Source organism: Rattus rattus, chromosome 14, assembly GCF_011064425.1.
Source record: "Rattus rattus isolate New Zealand chromosome 14, Rrattus_CSIRO_v1, whole genome shotgun sequence".
Lineage (NCBI taxonomy): Eukaryota > Metazoa > Chordata > Mammalia > Rodentia > Muridae > Rattus > Rattus rattus.
Window position 1 is genome coordinate 52,928,688 of NC_046167.1, and position 20,642 is coordinate 52,949,329.

A 20,642-nucleotide genomic window follows, 5' to 3' on the forward strand; every position below is an offset into this window, starting at 1 on the left:
GCAAGAAGCCACCATATTTGCTAGGTCCTGATGCCATAGTGGGCCAGACACACCATATTAGAGAGTTTAGCTTTTATCTTGGAGGAAGGAGACAGAAGGGCCATTTGGAAAGAACTTCATTTCTGCCATACCTAGGACATGCTTCAGAGATCAGCAAGGTCCCTATCACAGGCTCAGTGACATCTGTGGTGTGAACTGACCCCATGCTGGCTTAGAGATGTACTTGTTCTTTTCTGTTCTTACCTTTCATGCTCCATGAACCTCTTTGGCTTCTCTTCTAGTACTAGGAGCAACCATCTATTTGATGGCTGGGCGGGTGGTCCTGGGTTATATAATAAAGTGGGCAGAGCAAGTCATGGCGAGCTAGTCAGTAAGCAGTGCTCTTTCATGGTGTCTGTTCCAGTTCTTGATTCCGGGTTCATGCTTGACTTCCTGTCCTGACTTCCCTCAATGATGGACTGTGACCACGAGTTGTAAAGTGAAGCGAACCTTTTTTTCTCTAGTTGATTTTAGTCAGTGTTTTATCACAGCGATAGAAAACTATGGCCTAGGTGATTCATAGTCCAGACTCTCAGAACTCTGGTAGTCAATTGTTACACTCTTGTTTTTCCATTTCCATCCAGAATGCATATTTGCTGTGTAAGGATTTGGAATCATAACTCTAAATGCCATAGCACTATTCCATAACTAGACCCCAAACTACTACGCTGTCAGTCTTGCATGTTTGTGGGAATTAATACTGTGCCTTACACTGAGGGAATGGCTGATGAATGAGTGAGTGCCCTCAGGCACATACAAATGCTTGGCTAAGAAAGCATTACCAGTCAGTGTGTAACCAGCTTGATTCACAAAGAACAGAGACCTCCATGCTTCATCTCAGACAAGACAACAGCTGAGGCAAGCTCGCAGCTGGTGAAGGATTACGGGTGGACACTCCTGTGTGGCAGCGTCTTATGTGGGCATGCCCTAGGAGCAATTTTTCCTTTCTGAAATCTGCATCTACCTTTGCATCAGAATGACATGATTGTGCTGCCCATTTCAAGAGACAATGAGGCCTTGAGGAAGGGGAGAGCCTCTGACTATTCTTTGGGATGCCAAAGCCTAGTCACAGAATCCCTCACATAGTTTGGGCTATGTAGGGGGAGGAAATGACTTAACAGTCTGTGTGTGTGTGTGTGTGTGTGTGTGTGTGTGTGTGTGTGTGTGTTTTGGGCGGGGTATGTCGACAAGTTTTCAATGCCATAAATGCCATCAACCTCTTCCTCATTTTTGTCCCTTTCTCCCATGTTTCATCACCTAAAGGTGCCAGAGCAGGCACCACTCGATCTATTTTGGTCTTTGTGTCTGCCAACGCATACATTATCCAGCTTTAAAAAGAGGTGGCAATTCCAAAGTCTGGGATGAAATGTTCTTTTTGGATGCCTAGAGAGCTAATTATGGGATTAGAAAAATGCCCTCACCCCCAACAGGAATTATGATGCTCCCTATTTTTTAATGTAAAACATGAAGCCGGCATAATTGACTGCTGCTCTTAATGCCCTCATACATTACAGAGCCCCATTTAAGATGAATGATTTCTGAATGCCTGAGGAGGCTGCCTCAGAAAGCCTCCGTGGAATTAATGCATTACAATATATTCAAAGCATTTCTAGTCCGGGCTTGCTTTGATATTGTTTTTTATTGTCACCATTGCTGGAAATACAAGTTCATATAAATATAACATAGCTGATGGGTTGTCCTCCACCCTGACTTAAGCTTCACACATTAATTCAAATGCTTATCTAGCTCAATGCAAATGAGCAGTGGAGTCATACCGCAAGCCCCTGGAAATACTTATTGTAACATAGCACATATACCATGTGCTACGAGCAAGGACAAAGGGAAGGGAAGCAGAGGAGGGAGGGGAGGAGAGAAGATGCACAGAGAGAATGTGTGTCTATGTACGTACAAGCTTCTGGTAACTATATGTATCTACAAAAGGGAGATGTAAAAGTCTTTCAGACAAAACACACAAAAAGAGTTTATTGAAATACACATGGAGAGGCAGGTACAATGGTATGCCCCTTTCTTAGCTTTCTGACACTGCAATAGAATATGAGATCATCAACTTAAACAAAAGAAAAAGAGGAAATTTATTTTGGTTCACGGATTCAGGGGTTTCAATTTATGACTGCTTGACTCTGCTGGATTGACGGCTACTTGCCTCTGCTGATTTTGGGGATGTGGCAAGGTACATCATCATTGCAGGGAGCATGTGTAGGAGCACAGTGAAGAAGCAAAAGAAAGAGGGAGGGGCAAGGCTCCCAATATCCCTTCAAGGTCATGCCTCGGTAGCCCAACTTTCTCTCACTACACCCAACCTGCTGAAGGTCCTGCCAACTCCCTAACACACCTTTAGCATGAGAATCTTTAGGGAACGTTGAAGAGTCAAATCATCATGGGGTCTGTAAGTCCAGCTATTCAAAGAGGACAAGGCAGGAATATCATTTGAGTACAAGAGTTCGAGGCTGGTGTGAGTAACATAGCAAGACTCTGGCTCACAACATGATAAGAGTCTGGGGATCTAGCTCAGTGAGAAAACGTGCTTAGCATGTATGAGGTCTTGGGTTCCACCTCCAACAGAATTAAAGGATATAGAAGGTTCAAAACTCAATAGAGAAAATTCTGTTTAAAAGTGTTGGTATTGAAGAGTCATTCTCTTTCCTTCTATTAGCAGTTTCTGACACCTGTCCAGTACCCCTTTAGTCACAAGGAAAGGGACACCACACAGGAGGAATGCTAACAACAGGTTATAGTTGTGTTTATGTTCCCATAAAGGGCCCTAAGCTTTTGGCCACTTTTCAAATCAATTTTAGAATATATTCTCACCACCTCCATGTCCCAGAGGCAGAAATCGAAGCAAGTACAAGCTGAGCTGCATGGCTGCTCACAGGGATGTGGAGGCAGGCCTCGAACCAGGCAGAGCAGGAGTCCCAGCCTCTACTGCTTTGACTTCTCCTCCACTGAGCTAAAGTGTGTTCTGCAGCGAACAGTGTCCCATTACCAGCCTTTGTTCACCCAATCCTACCATTCTCATTAGAGCTATTCTTTCTTCATTCTGGTCTCGCCTCAGCACCCCAAGTTGCCATGACTCTGTGCCTGCTATGCTCTGGCTGCTGCCCCTAAAGCATCAGGCCTGGTTTGCTGAGTAAGTCGATCTCTCAGTCTCCAGCTAAAACTCTATACATCAAAGCTTTCCAAACTCCCTATCAGCTAGGCCCAACCAAGCATATTCCATCTGTGACCTGGCCAAGCTCCTAGTGGTCCAGTTAGACAACATGTTTGTTTGCATCCCTGTACTTTTGGTCCAATGATAACTTTGCCAGTGAGGCAGCACCTCTGTGATGGTTTACATATGATGTTTGGCCCAGGGAGTGGCACCATTAGAAGGTATGGCCTTGTTGGAGGAAATATGTCACTGTGGGGGTGGCCTTACAGACCCTCCTGCCTGAGGATGCTCAGTCTGTTCCTGACTTCCTTTGGGTGAACATGTAGAACTCAAATTCTCCTGCACCATGCCCGCCTGGATGCTGCCATGCTGCCATGCTCGTGCCTTGATGATAATGGACTAAACCTCTAAACTTAAGCCAGCCCTAATTAAATATTGTCCTTTATAAAACCCCCATTGAAGGAATCAGAGAAAGGACTGGAAGAGCTTGAAGAGGGTCGAGACCCCATATGAACAACAATGCCAACCAACCAGAGCTTCCAGGGACTAAGCCACTACCCAAAGACTATACATGGACTGACCCTGGGCTCTAACCTCATAGGTAGCAATGAATAGCCTACTAAGAGCACCAGTGGAAGGGGAAGCCCTTGGTCCGGCTAAGACTGAACCCCCAGTGAACGTGATTGTTGAGGGGAGGGCGGTAATGGGGAACACCCACATAGAAGGGGAGGGGGAGGAGTTAGGGGGATGTTGGCCTGGAAACTGGGAAAGGGAATAACATTCGAAATGTAAATAAGAAATACTCAAGTTAATAAAAAAAAAAACTTGCATTGATCATGGTGTCTGTTTATAGCAATAAAACCCTAAGACACCTTCCCCCCACTTTCTGTTACTCATTTGCCCAAGCTCCAGCCTGCCTTCTCGGTCATCATTTCCTGTTTCTTTTCTGTTGTAATTCCAGCATGCAGGTTGTTGTATGATAGAATACCTGTGTGTTGTCCTTAGTTACCTCAGGTAAGGAAGAAACTGTGCTCCAGTCTAGAAATCACCTCACATGTCTTTTGTGCCTCCTGTGGTGGGTCCTAGCAGAGCCCAGACTCCCTGTGAATACTCGACAAGAGCTAGCTGATTATTATGAATAGATTTCAACTTAGGCAGCTGAGCTGTACCAAGATCTAGTTACCAAACACTGTCTACACATCAGCTGTGCTTTTGAAATCTATTTGGGGTATGCAGGCCTGGCCTGAGGATGCCTGCCTGGGATCAATGTATGAGGTACTTGCCCCAGCTAGGAAGCAGTCATTTCCAGGGTCATCTGAGGGCAAAGCTGGATGCCTAGGGGGCAGTGCTATGTGGGATGCAGCTAAAATGTGTGAGACAGAGGAGGTGTGACAAGGATACTTCAAGCTTCTCAGGAAGACTCAGCTCTGCAAAGGCAGCTTGGAGCTCTGAGCTAAATGGTGGCCAAGGAAGTAGGTGGCTGCAGTGCTGGAACTTAGACTGTTTCCAAGGGAGAGAAATCAAGGTCAGGGTCAAAGATGGCTGCTTTTCTGGACCCCCATAGCCACCACTCTTACCCTTCCCACACATATTATAGAGTACAGTCTGCAAAATGGAATTACAAAAGCGTAATTCAAGGCAAGAACAGCTGTCACCCTGTATACATGGCACTGTGATACCCAAGGAGGCAGGAAGTAGATCAAGGGTGCACTCTCCACGGTAGGAATTGACCTTCTGGACCCAGAGACCTGGTGCTCACTCACCAAGTGCTTCCTGTACTGCCTGCTGTGCCACCGTGGGCTCGGCACCGGGATAGACCCAAGAACATCTCCTCCTCCTCCAACTGATATCAAGTCTGCCCTGCTTGGAGGAAGATTGGAAGATGAAAGAACTTACATATGAAGGTTGAAAGGGCAAGAAAAGGTTTTTTTTTCTTTTCCCTAAGAAGCCAATGGGGAGAGAGCTAGTTAATTCCTGTAATAAAGGCCTCCTCAGTCCTTCCCTCAGGACTCAATCATCTCTCATTAGGCTGCGGCCTTCAGCTTTGTTGGGGTGGGGGTTGCATTTCTAGTATACAACCTTTGAAGGACTTTTTGAAAAATATCATCTACTAAGACAAGCTGGAAGTCAGCATCCTTCAGAGGGTACATTATGGTGGTGTTCTTTCAGACTGTAACACTCCGTTGTTATGGTTGTTTTGGTTTGTTTTTTGGATCGTATTGTATAGCTCAGGTCTGCTTTGAATGCACAGCCCTCCTGTTTCTGTCCCCTGAATGCTGAGATTACAGTTATAGATCACCATTCCAAGTTTATGACATTTAAACAAAAACTCCCTTCTTTGTACTGCTATCCAAAATCCCCAGCTTCCTATTTCCCCTGCTCTCTTTGCTGCTGACACAGTAAGCCTGCCCTGTTGAATTCACAGCACATCTGAAAAGCATGTACCTGCTCTTGGGGTGGCCTACTGGGTCCCATTCCTCAAGAACTATTAGTAGAATGCCACTGTCCTTTTGTTAAAGCACTATCAACAACTACTTCCTGCCCTTTGGTTGTCCCAAGGCTGTGTGTGTTGGGTGGGAGATGCTCTTGTCTTAAATATTACTCAGTGCTTTCCTGGATACCGAGGACATCTCTCTACCCTCATAAGGGATACAGCACTCTAGTACTTGCCTCAACTCCAAACTACTCAGCAATGATACTCTTACAGATTATCGAATGACCCCATGCCATTTTTATTTGAAGAATAAAAGGCTTGTCTGTCCAAAGATATTTTCCCACTATTAAAACTGATGGTTAAAAATCCATACTATTAAAAGACACCTGTTAACCTGTATAGTTGCTAGACTAAGTGGGTTGTGAGGGGGATCCCTGAAAGCAAGGATAGTTATCTGGGGAGCTTTGAATAAATACTGATGTCAACTCCAGACCTTCCAAACAGATCTCTAGGAGGGGAGAAGATGACAAGAGTTTTCTAGTTCCAAAAGACAGGAAGTATTCACAACATTTGCTTTAAGAATCTGAGGGAGTCATTCAGTCCTGTTTGCTAGTCCTGTTCAGGGTCGTCAGGCACCATATGTCATGCCCTTCTGTCTCACAGCCCTTTATTTTCTGTCCCAGATGTGTCAGCATCTAAACCCATTGGCCTTGGAAACAGACTTTGAGCCTCCTCTCAAACCTGTTTGGTACAACTGTATTTTATAGGTCACTAGGGGGTCTCATGGGCATATGAGGTCTGAATTAGATTTTCTAAGAAGACTCTTTGAATGTTCCTTTGGCTTCTGACATTCTCTCCCTGTGACAGGTTGAATAAGGTATTTCTTCCCTCCCCAAAACCATACATTGAAATCCTACCTCCAGATGACATTACAATGTAACCTCATCTGAAAATGGGGTCTTTGCAGAAGGGCATACTGCGATCCAACATGACTGGTAAACTTATAAAACTGGGAAATTTAGGCTCTAAGGTAGGGGAAATGCCATGTCATGATAAATAGAGACAAGGCTGGAATGGATCCTTCTCTGAGATCCCTCAGAAGGAATCTGCCTTAAATACCACTATGGTTTGAATAGGGCTTGTCTGTCTTTCAATTCAAAGACTTTAATCCCCAAAGTCTTATGCTAACGGTGTTAAAAGAGTGGGGGTGTCTTCTGACTGGGCTTTGAGGTGAGTGCCTATGTTATATTAGATTATTAGGAGGTAGCCCCCTGACTAAACCTTGGTACTCTACTTTTCTTTTAAAACAAAGTCATTAATTCTTTGAGAATTTCATACAATATAATTTGATCATATGTAGCCCCTATCCTTCTCCCTGAATAGCACCTTCCAATTACTATGAAAGCTAGCCATCAGGAAGGAAGCTTTTTGGTCAGTAATAACTTTATTTCTCCATGTCCTGTGACACATGTGTGTGGTGCAGTCAGCAATAAGCTCTCATTAAGTTATTGTGGGCAAACAGAAATGGCAACAGAATTTATTGTTATTTGGAGGTGGGGTCCCAGGATTTCACTGACCAAAAACTTGAGGGGTGGTATCTTGCATCTAGAAATGGGCTTTCTATTGGCCACTTGTGGCTTGTGAGATGAGCATAATCCCCTATGTTAGGCAACTGCAATTAAGCTCTTTTCTATGAAAAAAGTATATGTGTGCACATTCAATGAGTTCCTAAAATGATAGGTTTCCATATGACCTTTCCAAACATTCCTAGCATTAGTTATCTGCATATCAACCTCCTCTCTTGCTTTATGCTCTCATCTCTCTCCTCACTTACACCTCTCTCTCATCATTCCCCGATTCCTTTCGTATCATCTGAGTGCCAATATCTCCCCCTCCCTTAAGATGTTTTTCTTCTTCCCACCCATGATTCCCTTTAAGTTTTCTGGATTCTATAGGTACTCCAAATAAACATACAAATCAAAGATTCTATGCTGGGGTCTACATATGACTGAGAACATGTAATGTTTGTCTTTCTGGATCTGGGTTACTCCACTCCCTGGTGATTTTATAAAAAGAGAGAGTTATAGATGTGGTACAAATGTGCAAAATATGCATGTGTGCGCATGTGCATGCGTGTGTGTGTGTGTGTGTGTGTGTGTGTGTGTGTGTGTGTGTGTGTGTGAGAGAGAGAGAGAGAGAGAGAGAGCGCCTGGGTCGTGCTGCTTGGACTTCTAGTCTCCAGATTTGTGAGTTGAGCGAACACCTTTCCACAGTGAAGTAGCCTACACAGGTGTTTCATTATAGTAACAATGAACTGCTTAATATTAATAGCTCTACCTCCAATTTCTATCTTCTACAACTGAAAGACAATAAATTTCTAGCGTTCAAAGCACTCAGCTTGTGGTAGTTCATTACAACAGCCACAGGAAACAAATATGCTCACACTGCCTTCCATCTATTTTGCTGCCAAATGCCCTAAGAAAGAACCAGAATAGATCCATCACACCCTGTCATCCTTGATCTGCAGAGACATTGGCAGCCAGCCTAGCGATGGGCTGCCTTGGGTCAGAAGCCCAAAGCTACTTCTGCCAATGACAGCAGGGTGCTGACCAGTTTTCTCTGGAAAGCAGAGGGTTTCCTGGATAGCCATATAGTCCTTCAGTCCATCCTGAGCCTCTAGCTTGCTCTCTGATGCACTCTGATGACTAAATTATTCATCTCAAGATTAAGGTTGTATGTTCTAGATACGTCTGTAGACTGATGAAGAGCTAATCTTAGTAGCACAATATGGGGGCCACTGGTGTCCTCTCCTCTCTTTGTTGTATTGGCATAGAGTGAGACTTTTACCTAATTATTGTAAGAACTGACTTCATTGCCCCAAACCCAAAGCTAGCATCAATAGTGCCCTGCATGTTCTTGGCTTCAGATTGTGTTGGAAGATGTAATAAGTGGTTTTGTAGAAAGCCTTCCCCGGCCCCGATGCTTCTCCAAAAGGCAGTGACTGTGCCTTACCTGTCAAATAGAGCCAACAGAATAGCTCTACCAGTGTTCCCAGTTTAGACAACCAGAATCAGTCTCCTGTTGAGCAAGTTAGGGTACACCTGTTTCAGTGATAGAGGGCACAGGCCATGGGGAATCCTGGCAGATCTCAGTGGATGTGTTAGGAGGGACAGAAAGGATTTAACACTTGCTTGGATGATTTGAGGATTTAAAGAGGCTGTAGATTAGTTATTGCTGGAAGGCTGAGATGATTCTGCAATGGAGCACCTCAAAAGAGAGCCACAATAAGGGAGAAAAAAATGGCTGGAGTTGTAATTGGCAACATAGCTGTTACTCATTTTAGCCAAAAGAGAGCTGGGGATGTCTGTCTGTTGTGGGAGCTACAATGGCCTTGCCTTTGTTTAAACTTTCTAACAGCATCCTCCACAAGGATAGCTTCAGAAGAGGAGGGAGGTGTATGTAAGTCTAGACTTTCCCTGTCCTCATTTCTTTCTCGGCAGGCCATGCCTATACACTGTCTTCTAAAAACATCCTTCCCAGGATCATGAAGAAAGGAAATAAAATGTTGATGGTGCATCCTGGGAAGGGTATGTCAATAAGTTCAGATCCAGTTTGTCAGCCACTCCATGAGTATACCTTTCTGCTTCCTGTACCCTCTGGGATACAAGTTTTTGAAGGACTAACTCTCTACCCTGGGCTTCTTTCATGGGGGCAAACGTCAGGTTTTAGTTATTTATTTGTATTGAAACAGAGTCTCTCTATATAGTCCTGGATGTCCTGGAACTCACTATGTAGACCTGTCTGGCCTTCAGCCCACAAAGATCTACCTGCATCTGCCGCCCCCCCTGAGAACTGGGATTAAAGGCATGTACCACATGACTGGCCATGCCTTAGTTTTATCATGTGTGCCCTGGTCAATTTTTGTAGGTAACCACTTTTCTAAATTCAATTTCTTCATGTCCAAAATGAGACCCTTTCAACTGCCCCAGAGGGCTGCTTAAGGAATATTGGAACTTGCTTGACTAATATATAGCTCTCCTCTCTTCACTTCCCTTCTTCCTTCACAACTATGCAGGAATTACTCCTGGGAGAGCAGGAGCAGTCAGGATGAGGTCTAAGTATAACTTCTACAGAACTCCTCACGCTGTGCAGGATCAGACCTTGATTGGACTTCTCAGACTTGAGAACTGTGAGAAATTGTATAGCAGCCTCTTGGGAGCACTCACACACCTGAGGGACTTGTTAGAAATGCACATCATTGGTCTGGCCCAGACCTGCTGGGGTGGCCCGAAGAATTAGGTTAACAAGCCCTCTAAGTGATTCTGGTGAGTCTTTTTTTTTTTTTTTTTTCCTTCTCTGCTGGAGTTGGAAAAAGATCCAAGGAAGATCCATTAGTGAGACTCTGGGCAGTTCCTTCCAGGACATGCTCGGATCACTGTTTTGAATTTTAATGAGTTCAAGAACTGGTCTGTGCTGGGAAGGTGCCATACTGGTATCTGGTCCATTTCTTTCTGCAGAAGTAAATTTAGAGATTATTTATGTTTTTCTCTTTCCCTCTTATCTAAGTACCGAGCACAAAATGGACCAATGATAATCAATAACCTTTTATGCTGCCCTTAGATGCCTTCTTTTCCTCAGAAAGCTTGCCTGAGAGCAATAAATACCTGATGGAGATGGCTCCTGTGATCCTGGTAAAGAGTTCTGTAGGCTGGGCTGGGGAAATGCTGCCTGGCCTGCTCAGTGCTCCCTGGCTCTCTGTCCTCAGTGCTCCCTGGCCTGCTCAGTGCTCCCTGCCTGGTTCTCAGTCCTTGATGCTCCCTGGCTCTCTGTCCCTTGTGCTCCCTGGACTCCTCAGTGCTCCCTGGCTCTCTGTCCTTAGTGCTCCCTGGCCTGCTCAGTCAGTGCTGCCTGGCCTGCTCAGTGCTCTCTGGCTCTCTGTCCTCAGTGCTCCCTACTTCTCTATCCTCAGTGCTCCCTGGCTCTCCTCCCTCTCTCTTTGTCCATCGCTTCCCCAGCCCTCCCTTCTCTTTAAGACAATAAATCTGTCTGTGACTTCTATCTAGTCTCTTAGGTTCCCTTTACCTCTTAGTGGGAAAAATAGGCATACTATTGGCAAGAGCACACTTGCCTCCAAGTATCAGAAAAATGCAGCTCTGAAAGAACATGGAAGTATTTTGAGAAAGACGGCAACTTAATGTGGAAATGCTGCTCTCAGGGGGTGTGGTGGTGCATGCTGGAGTCCAGCCTCTGGGAGACTGGGGGCAGGTAGAATCGAAGTGAGACCTCGACAATCAAATCAAATCAAATAATAAAATAAATTGGTAAAGAAAAATAAGAAGAAAAGAAGAAAACCATCTCTTTCTATCCTCTCAAAAAACAAAGGCAAATACAACCAAAAGGCAATTCAGATAACGGCGGCCAGCCTCCCACACACTCATGGATAAACAGAGGCCATGTTTTAGAGCCCAGCCTCAGAACAAGGATAACTTTTCTACTCTCGGATCTTGTCTTTTTTCCCATCTACACTTCCAGCCACATATAGGAGACTGAAGAGCAGAGAGAGGACTTCCCAGTACTCACCAGGGTGTGGGTGGGGGCTGGGATGAAGGTCTGTGTGCTTGATGTTTCTGTGTTGATGGAGGGTGGTGTGGTTCTAGTCAGGTCATGAGAGTGATGATACCCAGAGGCCACTGATGAGAGGCTATAGGATTTCATGTATCTTTGATCTCCTCCTTCTCTCTCATTACTCAGCAGAAAGAATAGAGTGGAGACTAAGGCAGGGAAATGTCCAAGGTCTTCTGTGTCCCCATTTCCCAGTGCAGTTTCTGGTCCCATCTCAACAGAGGCTGGGAATCAGGCTGAAGTTTAATGCTATCCCAGATTGCTTTAGGGCTTCTGAATAAGGACTAGAGTCCAGGACACGATAGCTGAAAAGACAGTTTACAGTTCGCAATTGCCCAGGAGCTGGGACACATCATGGTGTGTGTGTGTGTGTGTGTGTGTGTGTGTGTGTGTGTGTGTGTGTGTGTGTGTGTGCAGGGATGCATGCACACACGTGAAGTCCCCAAGTCAATAGGAGGAAGGTTGTGTTTTCTGTGGAAAGGAATAAGCGGGGTGAGCAAGCGTAGGACCAGCCAGTCTGAATTAATTTCAGCAGTCTCTAGGTCTAGACAAGGCAATGTTGGGATAATCTTTTTGTATACCTTGTGAAATGATTCTCTGTCCTTCTTTGCCTGCCCAAGGCACCTCCTGATTGGTTCAATAAAGAGCTAAAGGGCCAATAGCTAGGCGAGACTTTCAGGAAGAGATAGGAGCTCTGGGAAAGAATCAAGTGTGAGCTGTCTGCCAGGTAACGAGCCATGTAGCCGACCATGGTGTTTTGAGCTAGCTGGGAAGAAGCCAGCTAAGGCCAAGCTTTCATAATTAAAAAAAGGTCTTTGTCATTACTTAAGTAGCTGGCAGGTTGAGACAGACTAGTGACAAGATAGTGACCCAGAAGGCAAGAGCCCAGCAAAGATGTTCAGAGTAGGGGCTTTGGATTTATGATGTATGTTTGAAACCCAGGAGTTGATTAGGAGGGAGCAAGGATGAGCAGGGTTATTGGACTATATGGAATAAGGCATACCCAGAATATGCATGCAGGGCAGATGTTAAAGTACAAGACTGAGAAGCTAAGAATGGGTAAAAATATAAAACTAAATCACCTCTCATTCTTCCTGAGAGAATCTGTGGAGCATGGATCTTTAATTTGCCAGCCTCCACAGTCTAGTAAGTCAAAGCAGAAGGAAATGGGGGACAAACCAATCTACCCTCAAACACACCTAGATTCCACTCTCCACACATGCACACCCAGAAATAAATGCAAGGTCAAAAGTAAATATTCTAGGCACTTTGGTATTTTCTTACCATTCTGCCAAGGGGCCCTCTGAGGGCCACAGTGTGGAGATCAGGATTTAAGAGCAGCAGTAAAAGCAGTATAGCAATGCTTTATGCCAGGCCAACCTCGGACACTGCAGAGGGCTTCTGCCAACATTAAATCATTCACAATTATGGCTGAACCTACCATATAGTTTTCCTATTGCCACACTAGGGGTATGAGTCCACTCCTATGGCTTGGCTAAGAACAGACCTACAACTTGAATTCTGGTGGGTTTTGGTCATCCACCATAGAGTTACACAGAAACATGAGTAGAGTGTGGTGGCTCGTTTTATGTCAACTCTACACAAGCTAAAGTCATCAAAGAGGAGGGGCCTCAACTGAGAAAATGTCTCTGTAAGATCCACCCATAGGCAAGCCTGTGGGGTGTTTTTCTTAATTAGTGATTGGCGTGGGAAGAAACAGCTCCTGGGGGTAGTGCCATCTCTTGGCAACTGGTCCTGGGTTTCTATAAGAAAGCTGGCTGAGAAAGCCATGGATAGCAAGCCTGTGAGTAGCACCTCTCCATGGCCAGCTTCCTGTCCTGCTTGAGCTCCTGTACTGTGCCTTCATGATGAACTGTGATACGAAAGTGTAAGCCACACAAACCATTTTCTCCTCACCTTGCTTTAGTCATGGTGTTTCATCATAGCAATAGTAACTCTAATTAAGACAGAGAGGATGGAAGAAAATTATGGTTTAGTGCCTGTGTTCTTATAATTGCAAAGTCATGTTGCAAGGCATCCTGGGAATTGTCAGTAAGCACTTTTGTTGTATGAATATCATAGAGGGTACTCACATGGAATGGATAACTGTGCATCTACACTATGTGGTACAACATTTGTATTATTTAAAAATAAAAGTCGTTTGACTAGGTGTAGCCTAGCTAGGTCTACACAGTGAAACCCTGTGAATTTTAGCATCATCGGGAGGTGGCTCACAGACACCTGTAACTCCAGCTCCAATGGATCAAGAACCTTCTTCTGCCCTCTATGATGACCAAACTCCACATGTACATATATACCACTACCATCCATATATCACATGCATGTACACATGTGCTTACACAATTAAAAATAAAAAAAAGATTTTTAGCATTTTAAAAATTTCTTTAAACAAACCTTTTGTTAAAAACTAAAATACAGGCGGCCATGGTGGTGAATGTCTTTAATCCCAACACTTGGGAGGCAGAGGCAGTCAGATCATTGAGTCTGAGACCTGCCTGATCTACAGAGCAGATTCTAGGACAGCCAGGGCGACTTAGAGAAACCTTGTGTTGTTGAAAATCCAAAGGAAACAAAAGCAATCAAAGATACAAGCTGGGTGTGGTGGCACATGCCTTTCAACCCAACCCTCAGGAGGTAGAGGCAGTCAGATCACTAAATTTGAGGCCAGCCTACAGAGAGAGTTCCAGGACAGTCATGGCTACACAGAGAAACCCCGTCTCTACCTCCCCCCACCCCGAATAAAAACCTTAAGGTAAAAAACCATATATATTAGCTTAGGTCCCATTCTATGATTAATATCACTATTTTCCACCCCACTGAAAGGTCTCTGGGAGCAGTAGCATGCACAGAACTGTCATCTATGTCAACAAGGCCTCTGGACTATCCATGAAAGACCTACTGCAGGCTGCTTTCCGGTTCATTATTTTTAAAGGTGCATTTTTTAAAATAATAGTTGCATTATAGGGAATATATGAACCAGTCACTAGTTGTTAATTACTACCAAGTACCATATCCCGTGAGTCACTATGTGCTGTACTATCCAATGACATTATTTCTGTCTACTGTATGTATTTCTCTCTGTTCTATGTATTTATTTCCACCAGCACCACACAGACACACAAGTGAGGGAGGCGTCAAACTATGGCCCTGGTAGGCACAAAAGGTTTTTAGTCCTATTGTCATTTTGGGAGATTCCCACCACATACACGGCCCATCCTTGATCAAAGCGTGTCACATGGCTCATATGCTCCTTTACAGAAGGCCAAGAGCAGAGAGGGACAATTTCTTCTGAGCTTAAAAGCACAACACTTTCTCATGCTGTGGTGGCAAAATGTGAAGTAGCTGGGGTGGGGGCAAGGCCTGGGGGGCAGCCCTCCTTCCCTCGACCCCACCTCCCACCCCACTCTGCTGCTGACAGGTGCTCTCCTGAGGGTGGCTGCATCCTGTTTCCTCCATAAAGCATCCTTCGGAACGATTGTCTCTGCTACTTAACCAACTCGGAGCTCAGGAACATGTAAAATAGTGGGTTTTAAAGCCATGTCAGAAAATTCTGAAATGGAAGACACACAACAGGTTGGGCTCTGCACCGGAGAGCCTGCTGTTTCTAAATAAATCATATGTTTTGAAAAAAAATACTTCATGGATATTAAAAAAGAGCAGTGGAAAGATACCCGGAGGGAACTTGGTGACTCAGACTACAGACAAATAAATTGCACCTTTGGTTCAGACTAATTCTGTGTATGCCTCTGAAAAATAGGCGAGCAAATGTAAAGAGTTAGTCAGAGTTTAATTGGCTGAATGTACTAATCAGCAGGTGGTAAAACCAGGGCAGGAGGCTAGCAAATCTAATTGTGGGAAAAGAACCCTAATTGGAGATTTCATCTCCCAGGGAAATATTTATCCTTATTTTCTCAAGATTTCATTACAGCGATGAGTAGTCCTATTTAGTGAGACATTCGCATCACTGGATAGGCCAGAATGGTCACTTCATTTTTGTCCTGTTAAGTTGTAAGGAACATAAATCAACGGGGAAGGTCACAACTAACCCACTGGGGGCTATCACGGGGCCCAGCTGATTTTCAGTCATGATTATATGGAGGAATCCTAAGCGACCCCCTAAAGAGACTTGGTTTTGGAAAGGAAAGAGATCCAGTGGGCACTCTCCGTTGCTTTGAGAAGTGGAGATGCCGGTAGCCCCACAACATTATCTTAGACTCAAAGTGGCAGGAGAGTCAGGGCTTCTGACAACACTGTGTTTCCATGGGTCAGTCGTTTTTACTCATTCTATAAAGGAAACAGTCTTCAAATATTCTTCTTTAGCTGAGGGGACTTTGATTTCGTTTGCATTTCCCTGAAAGAGTCTGTGTTTCCTAACGGATGAGGAGAGAACGTAAAAAGCAACCCATCTCCTTTGGAGTCCACATGTGCTGTACGTTCACAGGCATCTTGCAGCCCGTGGCTGTTCTGTCTTCCTTCCTTCCTGTGTGCTTTTATAGTTCCCAGGAAGCACTTGGGAAATGTGATTATGCTTAGGAGCTTCAGGAATGGGCTGCAGTTCAGTGGCAGGCTGCAGCTTAGCATGCAAAGGCCCTGGGATAATCCCCAGAACTACATGCTAAAGAAAGGAAACAGAAAAGAAATACGAACAAATTAATTTCTTCTTTCTGTGTCGTTTTGTTTCTGGTAAGAATTGTGTTGGTTTGTATTTTGGTCTGTTATATCTTTTTTCCTTTCTGGCTTTAAAAAAATCTTATTTACTTTAATAAGCTGATATATAAATATTGTATACATTTATGATGTACCATATGGTGTTCTTTTTCTTTCTTTTATTTTTAAGGTTTGATGTTTTAATTTTTATTTATGTGTATTTGTGGGCATATGCATATGGGTGTTCCTAGAAGCCAGAAGAGAGCAATAGGTCCTTTGGAGCCAGAGTTACAAGTAGTTGTGAGCACCCAGTTATAGGTGCTGGGAACCAAACTGGAGTCTCATAACCACCAAAGCATCTCTCCAGCTCACCACTTGATATTCCAACACAGGGACACATGTGTGATATTCAAATCTGGCTAAGCTCACCTGCCTATCCCCTCAAACATAATTTGTTCTGGCTCCCCTCAGAGATTCTCTTTGTCACTGGTTCTTAGTAATTTGATGACAAGGTTCTGCTTTAGCTTTCTGATGCTGTGATTAAAAACACCTATGGCAATCAAGTTATGAAGATGGAAGGTTTGTTTGGACTCAGAGTTTTCGATGTTTCTGTCTAATGGTACTTGGTTTGTTGCTTTAGACCTGCGGTGAGGCTGTACATCATGGCAGCGGTTATGTAACTCAGGAAGGTGCTCACCTCACCTCGTGGAAGTAAAAGAGAGAGGAAGGGGCCATAAACTCAAGAAAGAGCCCCTTTAAAGAGAGGCTCAATTTGCTAACTTCCCCTCACTGGGACCTACCTCCTAAAAGTTTCTCCTTTCCTGAGAGTTCATGCCTGATAGCATAGCTTCAACAAAGGACATTTTGGGAGGTGGTTATTCTAACCATAGGCTGGCCTTGCCTGTGTGATTATACAATGTACTTAACAGTCAACTCAGTGTTTTGACCTATGGATACATAACTTTTAGAACAATTAAAACAGTATAAACTTAAAAAAAATTGGTCTTTGGGACCAGCAAGACAATATAAATCAGGTTTATACCTGAATTCGTAGTAGACTTGTAAGGAAGCTGCTTAAACATGTCAATGACTGAGTTTTTCTCAGTTAATGGGGCTCATAATTCCCACTTTATAGAGCAACTGTAAGGCATACATAATCCTAAGGATTGTGTCAAGAGAAAAATCTGTTCTATTAGCCAAATCTCTCCACACACATTCTCCTTTTACAAACATATGTGTCCTCAGGGAGAAAGCACAGATGTGGGAGGGTGAGGCATGCCCACTCTAGAGCTGTTCACAAGGTTTGTGTTGTGATACCGTATGAATAAAGTACACAGGTCTGAGGCATACAGCTGGATGACAAAATAGGTAAATTTCTGAACTTAAAGGTCTACAAAATGCCTGGACACAATGAAAGCTCATGGTTGAAATGTTAGCACTCTAGTAACAAGAGATGGTCCTTAATTCTTCAAAGGAGGAAGGAAAGTCCACACACAAAGGCAAGAGAATCCAAAGTTTATATTCTTCTTAAAAGCTGAGGTGGAAGCTAGAGATCCAGAGAGTAGAGATTGTTCACCCACTAAATGACTGAACCAGAGGAAGGGTAGAATACAGACACCGTGTGGCTTCAAACATACAGCTTTACTCTGTCCATCTTTTCATGACAAGAGACCAGGCCTTCAAAATAAGGGGATCCATCAATAACAAGGAAGGAAGGGACTGTAGGGAACAGAGCAGAATCAGGAGGCCTGAAGAGGTGGGGACAGGAACTTAGCTTGCTCCTGACAGAAGGACTGATCGTTTGGGAGAGAAATACCTTTTAAAAAATGAAGTTAATAAGTAGATGACTTGATATGTTTGATCTATAGGTACACCACTGTGTTAGGGTTGCTTCATAATTCTGTCAAAAAGTCATGGAAGAAATGAGCGAGCCAAGCAAATACAAATCATTAGTTTTAAAAGCTATTAGACACAAAGGTTTGTTTCCTAAGTTGCTTATCACAGCGACAAAAACACCCAGCAGAAGCAATGTAAGGGAAGGGAGATTGTTTTCAACTGATGGTTTCAAATGATTCTGTCCTTCACGTCAAGGAAAGTGTGGTTCAGTGGAGCAGCCCACATCATGGCAGACAGGAAGTTGGAACGAAATGTAGGAAGTGATGGTGTGAAATATAGTTCCCAAGGACACTCCCACGGTCATCTACTTTCTTCAATAGGCCCCTTCCTACCATTTCCCAGTGATGCTATTACATGAGTCTCTCCAAGGATGGATCTTATACACTACATCAGAACTCCAAGAACAGAACAGATCAGCTCAGGAAATGCTCTCCAGACCCATCCATACCTGTGCTTCACCAATGTCCCATGCTACTTCTCAATCCAATGAATGTGGCAATTAAACTTTACCATCATAAAGATGAAAAATGAAAAAGATATGTAAGTAATAGGTTCAGTCACAGTTCTGGAACATAAGGGACATATAGACTATTAATGCCACCACTATTGGCATGATGGGAAAAAAGGGAATTGTGGACTAAAGTCTGTGCTGATTCAAGCCACAGCACGACCATTTTCCATTACAGGCAGCCAGTAGGAAGATGTTGTTTAAAATGGACATGTAAAAAACAATGACCTAGGGCCTAGAGAGGTGACCCAGTGGTAGGGAACATGTCTTGTTCTTGCATAAGCAAACAAGTTCAGTTTCCAGCACCCACAGCAGGCAGCTTTCTTCTGGGCTCTCTCTCTCTCTCTCTCTCTCTCTCTCACACACACACACACACACACACACACACACACACAGAGAGAGAGAGAGAGAGAGAGAGAGGAGGAGGAGATAAAAACAATAAAACAAATATAAAATAGCAATCTTATGACATTAGGATTATAGTTATTAATACTGGCATAGTGAAAAGAATTAAAAAGTGCCATTTTAAGTTACCAGATTTGTAGTACTAATGATTTTTAATGGTACACATGTATTTCCTTGATAGTTTTTTTTTTTAAAGAAACTTCAAAGCAAATAGAAACTGTGATATGACTGTCTTGAGAGGAAAGACTTGACTTGCCGGTCTGTGAGTTTGAGGATCTAAAATGCTGCTATCTGAGGGCACTGCCCTAAGGTAATGCCGCAAATAATATAAAGAGAAACAAAGGCCAGCATTCCAACGCCTTGGAACTGGGTCAAATCTGAGATGACAACGTCAGAGAGGGGTTGACAGGAACAGGTTCTGGGCTGGGGATACTTTCTACTCTGTAAAACAAACATCTAGTAGGAAAGGACAATAGAACCCTGTGGGGGAAAACTAAGAATTTGAGAGTATGGGGTTATATGCCCCATTGCCCCGGGGGAAGATGGGAATCACAGCCAACCTTGCAGAGAATCCTGCCAATCCTGATGTGAAAGCACAAATTCCATAATGGCCAAATAGCCTAGACACATAGGCTCAGACAACCCTTTCTACATCCTGAAGCTTCACCCTTCTTGATAGCATGCGGTAACAATACTCTCCCCATCTCAATGGATTAGATGATGATTTATTTCATGCTCTTGCCATCTGTCTGCTTCACACCGCCATCACTCGAAGACCCAAGATGATTTCATATGAAGCAATCTTGATGGGGGAGGCAGGGAAGGAGCTGGCGATCTAAGCGCTGGTTCTTACACGGCTCTACCTAGAAGTGACATGCAGCTCTTCTGCTCATGTCTCACCAGCCAAAGCACGTCATAAGGTCAGGTAGCCTCAAAAGAAAAGCATGGGCTCATCACATCATTCACACAAAGGAGGAATTCAGTTTTTGGTGAAGCCACAGGAGCTCAGGATCAGGGCAAAGGGGATAAAGTAGAAGGGAAGAAAAAAAATGCCTAGACCACTAAGATGTCAAGAGGCGAGCTTACTTAGGGATGACTGGGAGTAGCAATGCTTCTGTGTGTATGAGCAGGGTAGGAGATGGCCCAAATCAGAGTCAGATGACAACCCCATGTTGTGTGTACCACTCAGCACTAAAGCATGCTGGGGAGGAGACTCCAACCAAGCGAAGACATTTCAAGGGGAATGACGGAGAAATCCTAAGCACAATTCCAATAGGATTTTTGTCTCTAAATGGTGAGTTAGGAACAAATGAAGATGCGACTTTTCTTGCACCCTGTGTTTTTAGCCTCTTGATATCAGTACCTGCCGTGGGTGTGAATCTCCAGCACATTGCCAGGCAGTAAGCAGCCACTAGATCTTCGTGATTCTTGGTATTGTTTGTTCCCTTGTTCTCATGTATGGTTGCTGGCCCCCAGCTCCCAGGCTAAAGAATCAAGATAGAGTAATCAGGCCTCAGTGAGAGAAGGCAGGATCTGGACAGTTGAAAAATTCCATTTGTGAGACACGGAAATAGAAGAAGGTTCTGTGAACTGCCTGCCATCTATATTCTTAGGTCAAGGAGGCTGAGTTCTCCATAACTCTTTGCTATCTTTCTGCACTCTGACAAGCCTTTCACCAGTTGAAGTTCCAGGGGTGTTGTGCATTTGATTTCAAATTTTGAAGAGTAAACAGACAAACAAACAAATTCATCCATCCACCCATTTTCCAACTAGAACAAGATATTGAGAAATACTGTCACCTCTCAGTATAAGTTGTAGGAAATGTTGGTAGAAAATGCCCTTGGGAGATGGATGAAAGGGCACTATAGGAGAAGCTGGCTCTGGTCCTGTCTGCTGCCACC

The 20,642-nt window shown here is 44.0% G+C and overlaps 1 long non-coding RNA gene across 1 annotated transcript in view; it reads left to right on the top strand.

The window, feature by feature from the left end:
* Positions 1 to 20,642, top strand: part of LOC116883338 — a 59,803-nt gene that overhangs the window by 18,880 nt on the left and 20,281 nt on the right. The gene's annotated exons all lie outside the window — the stretch shown is intronic.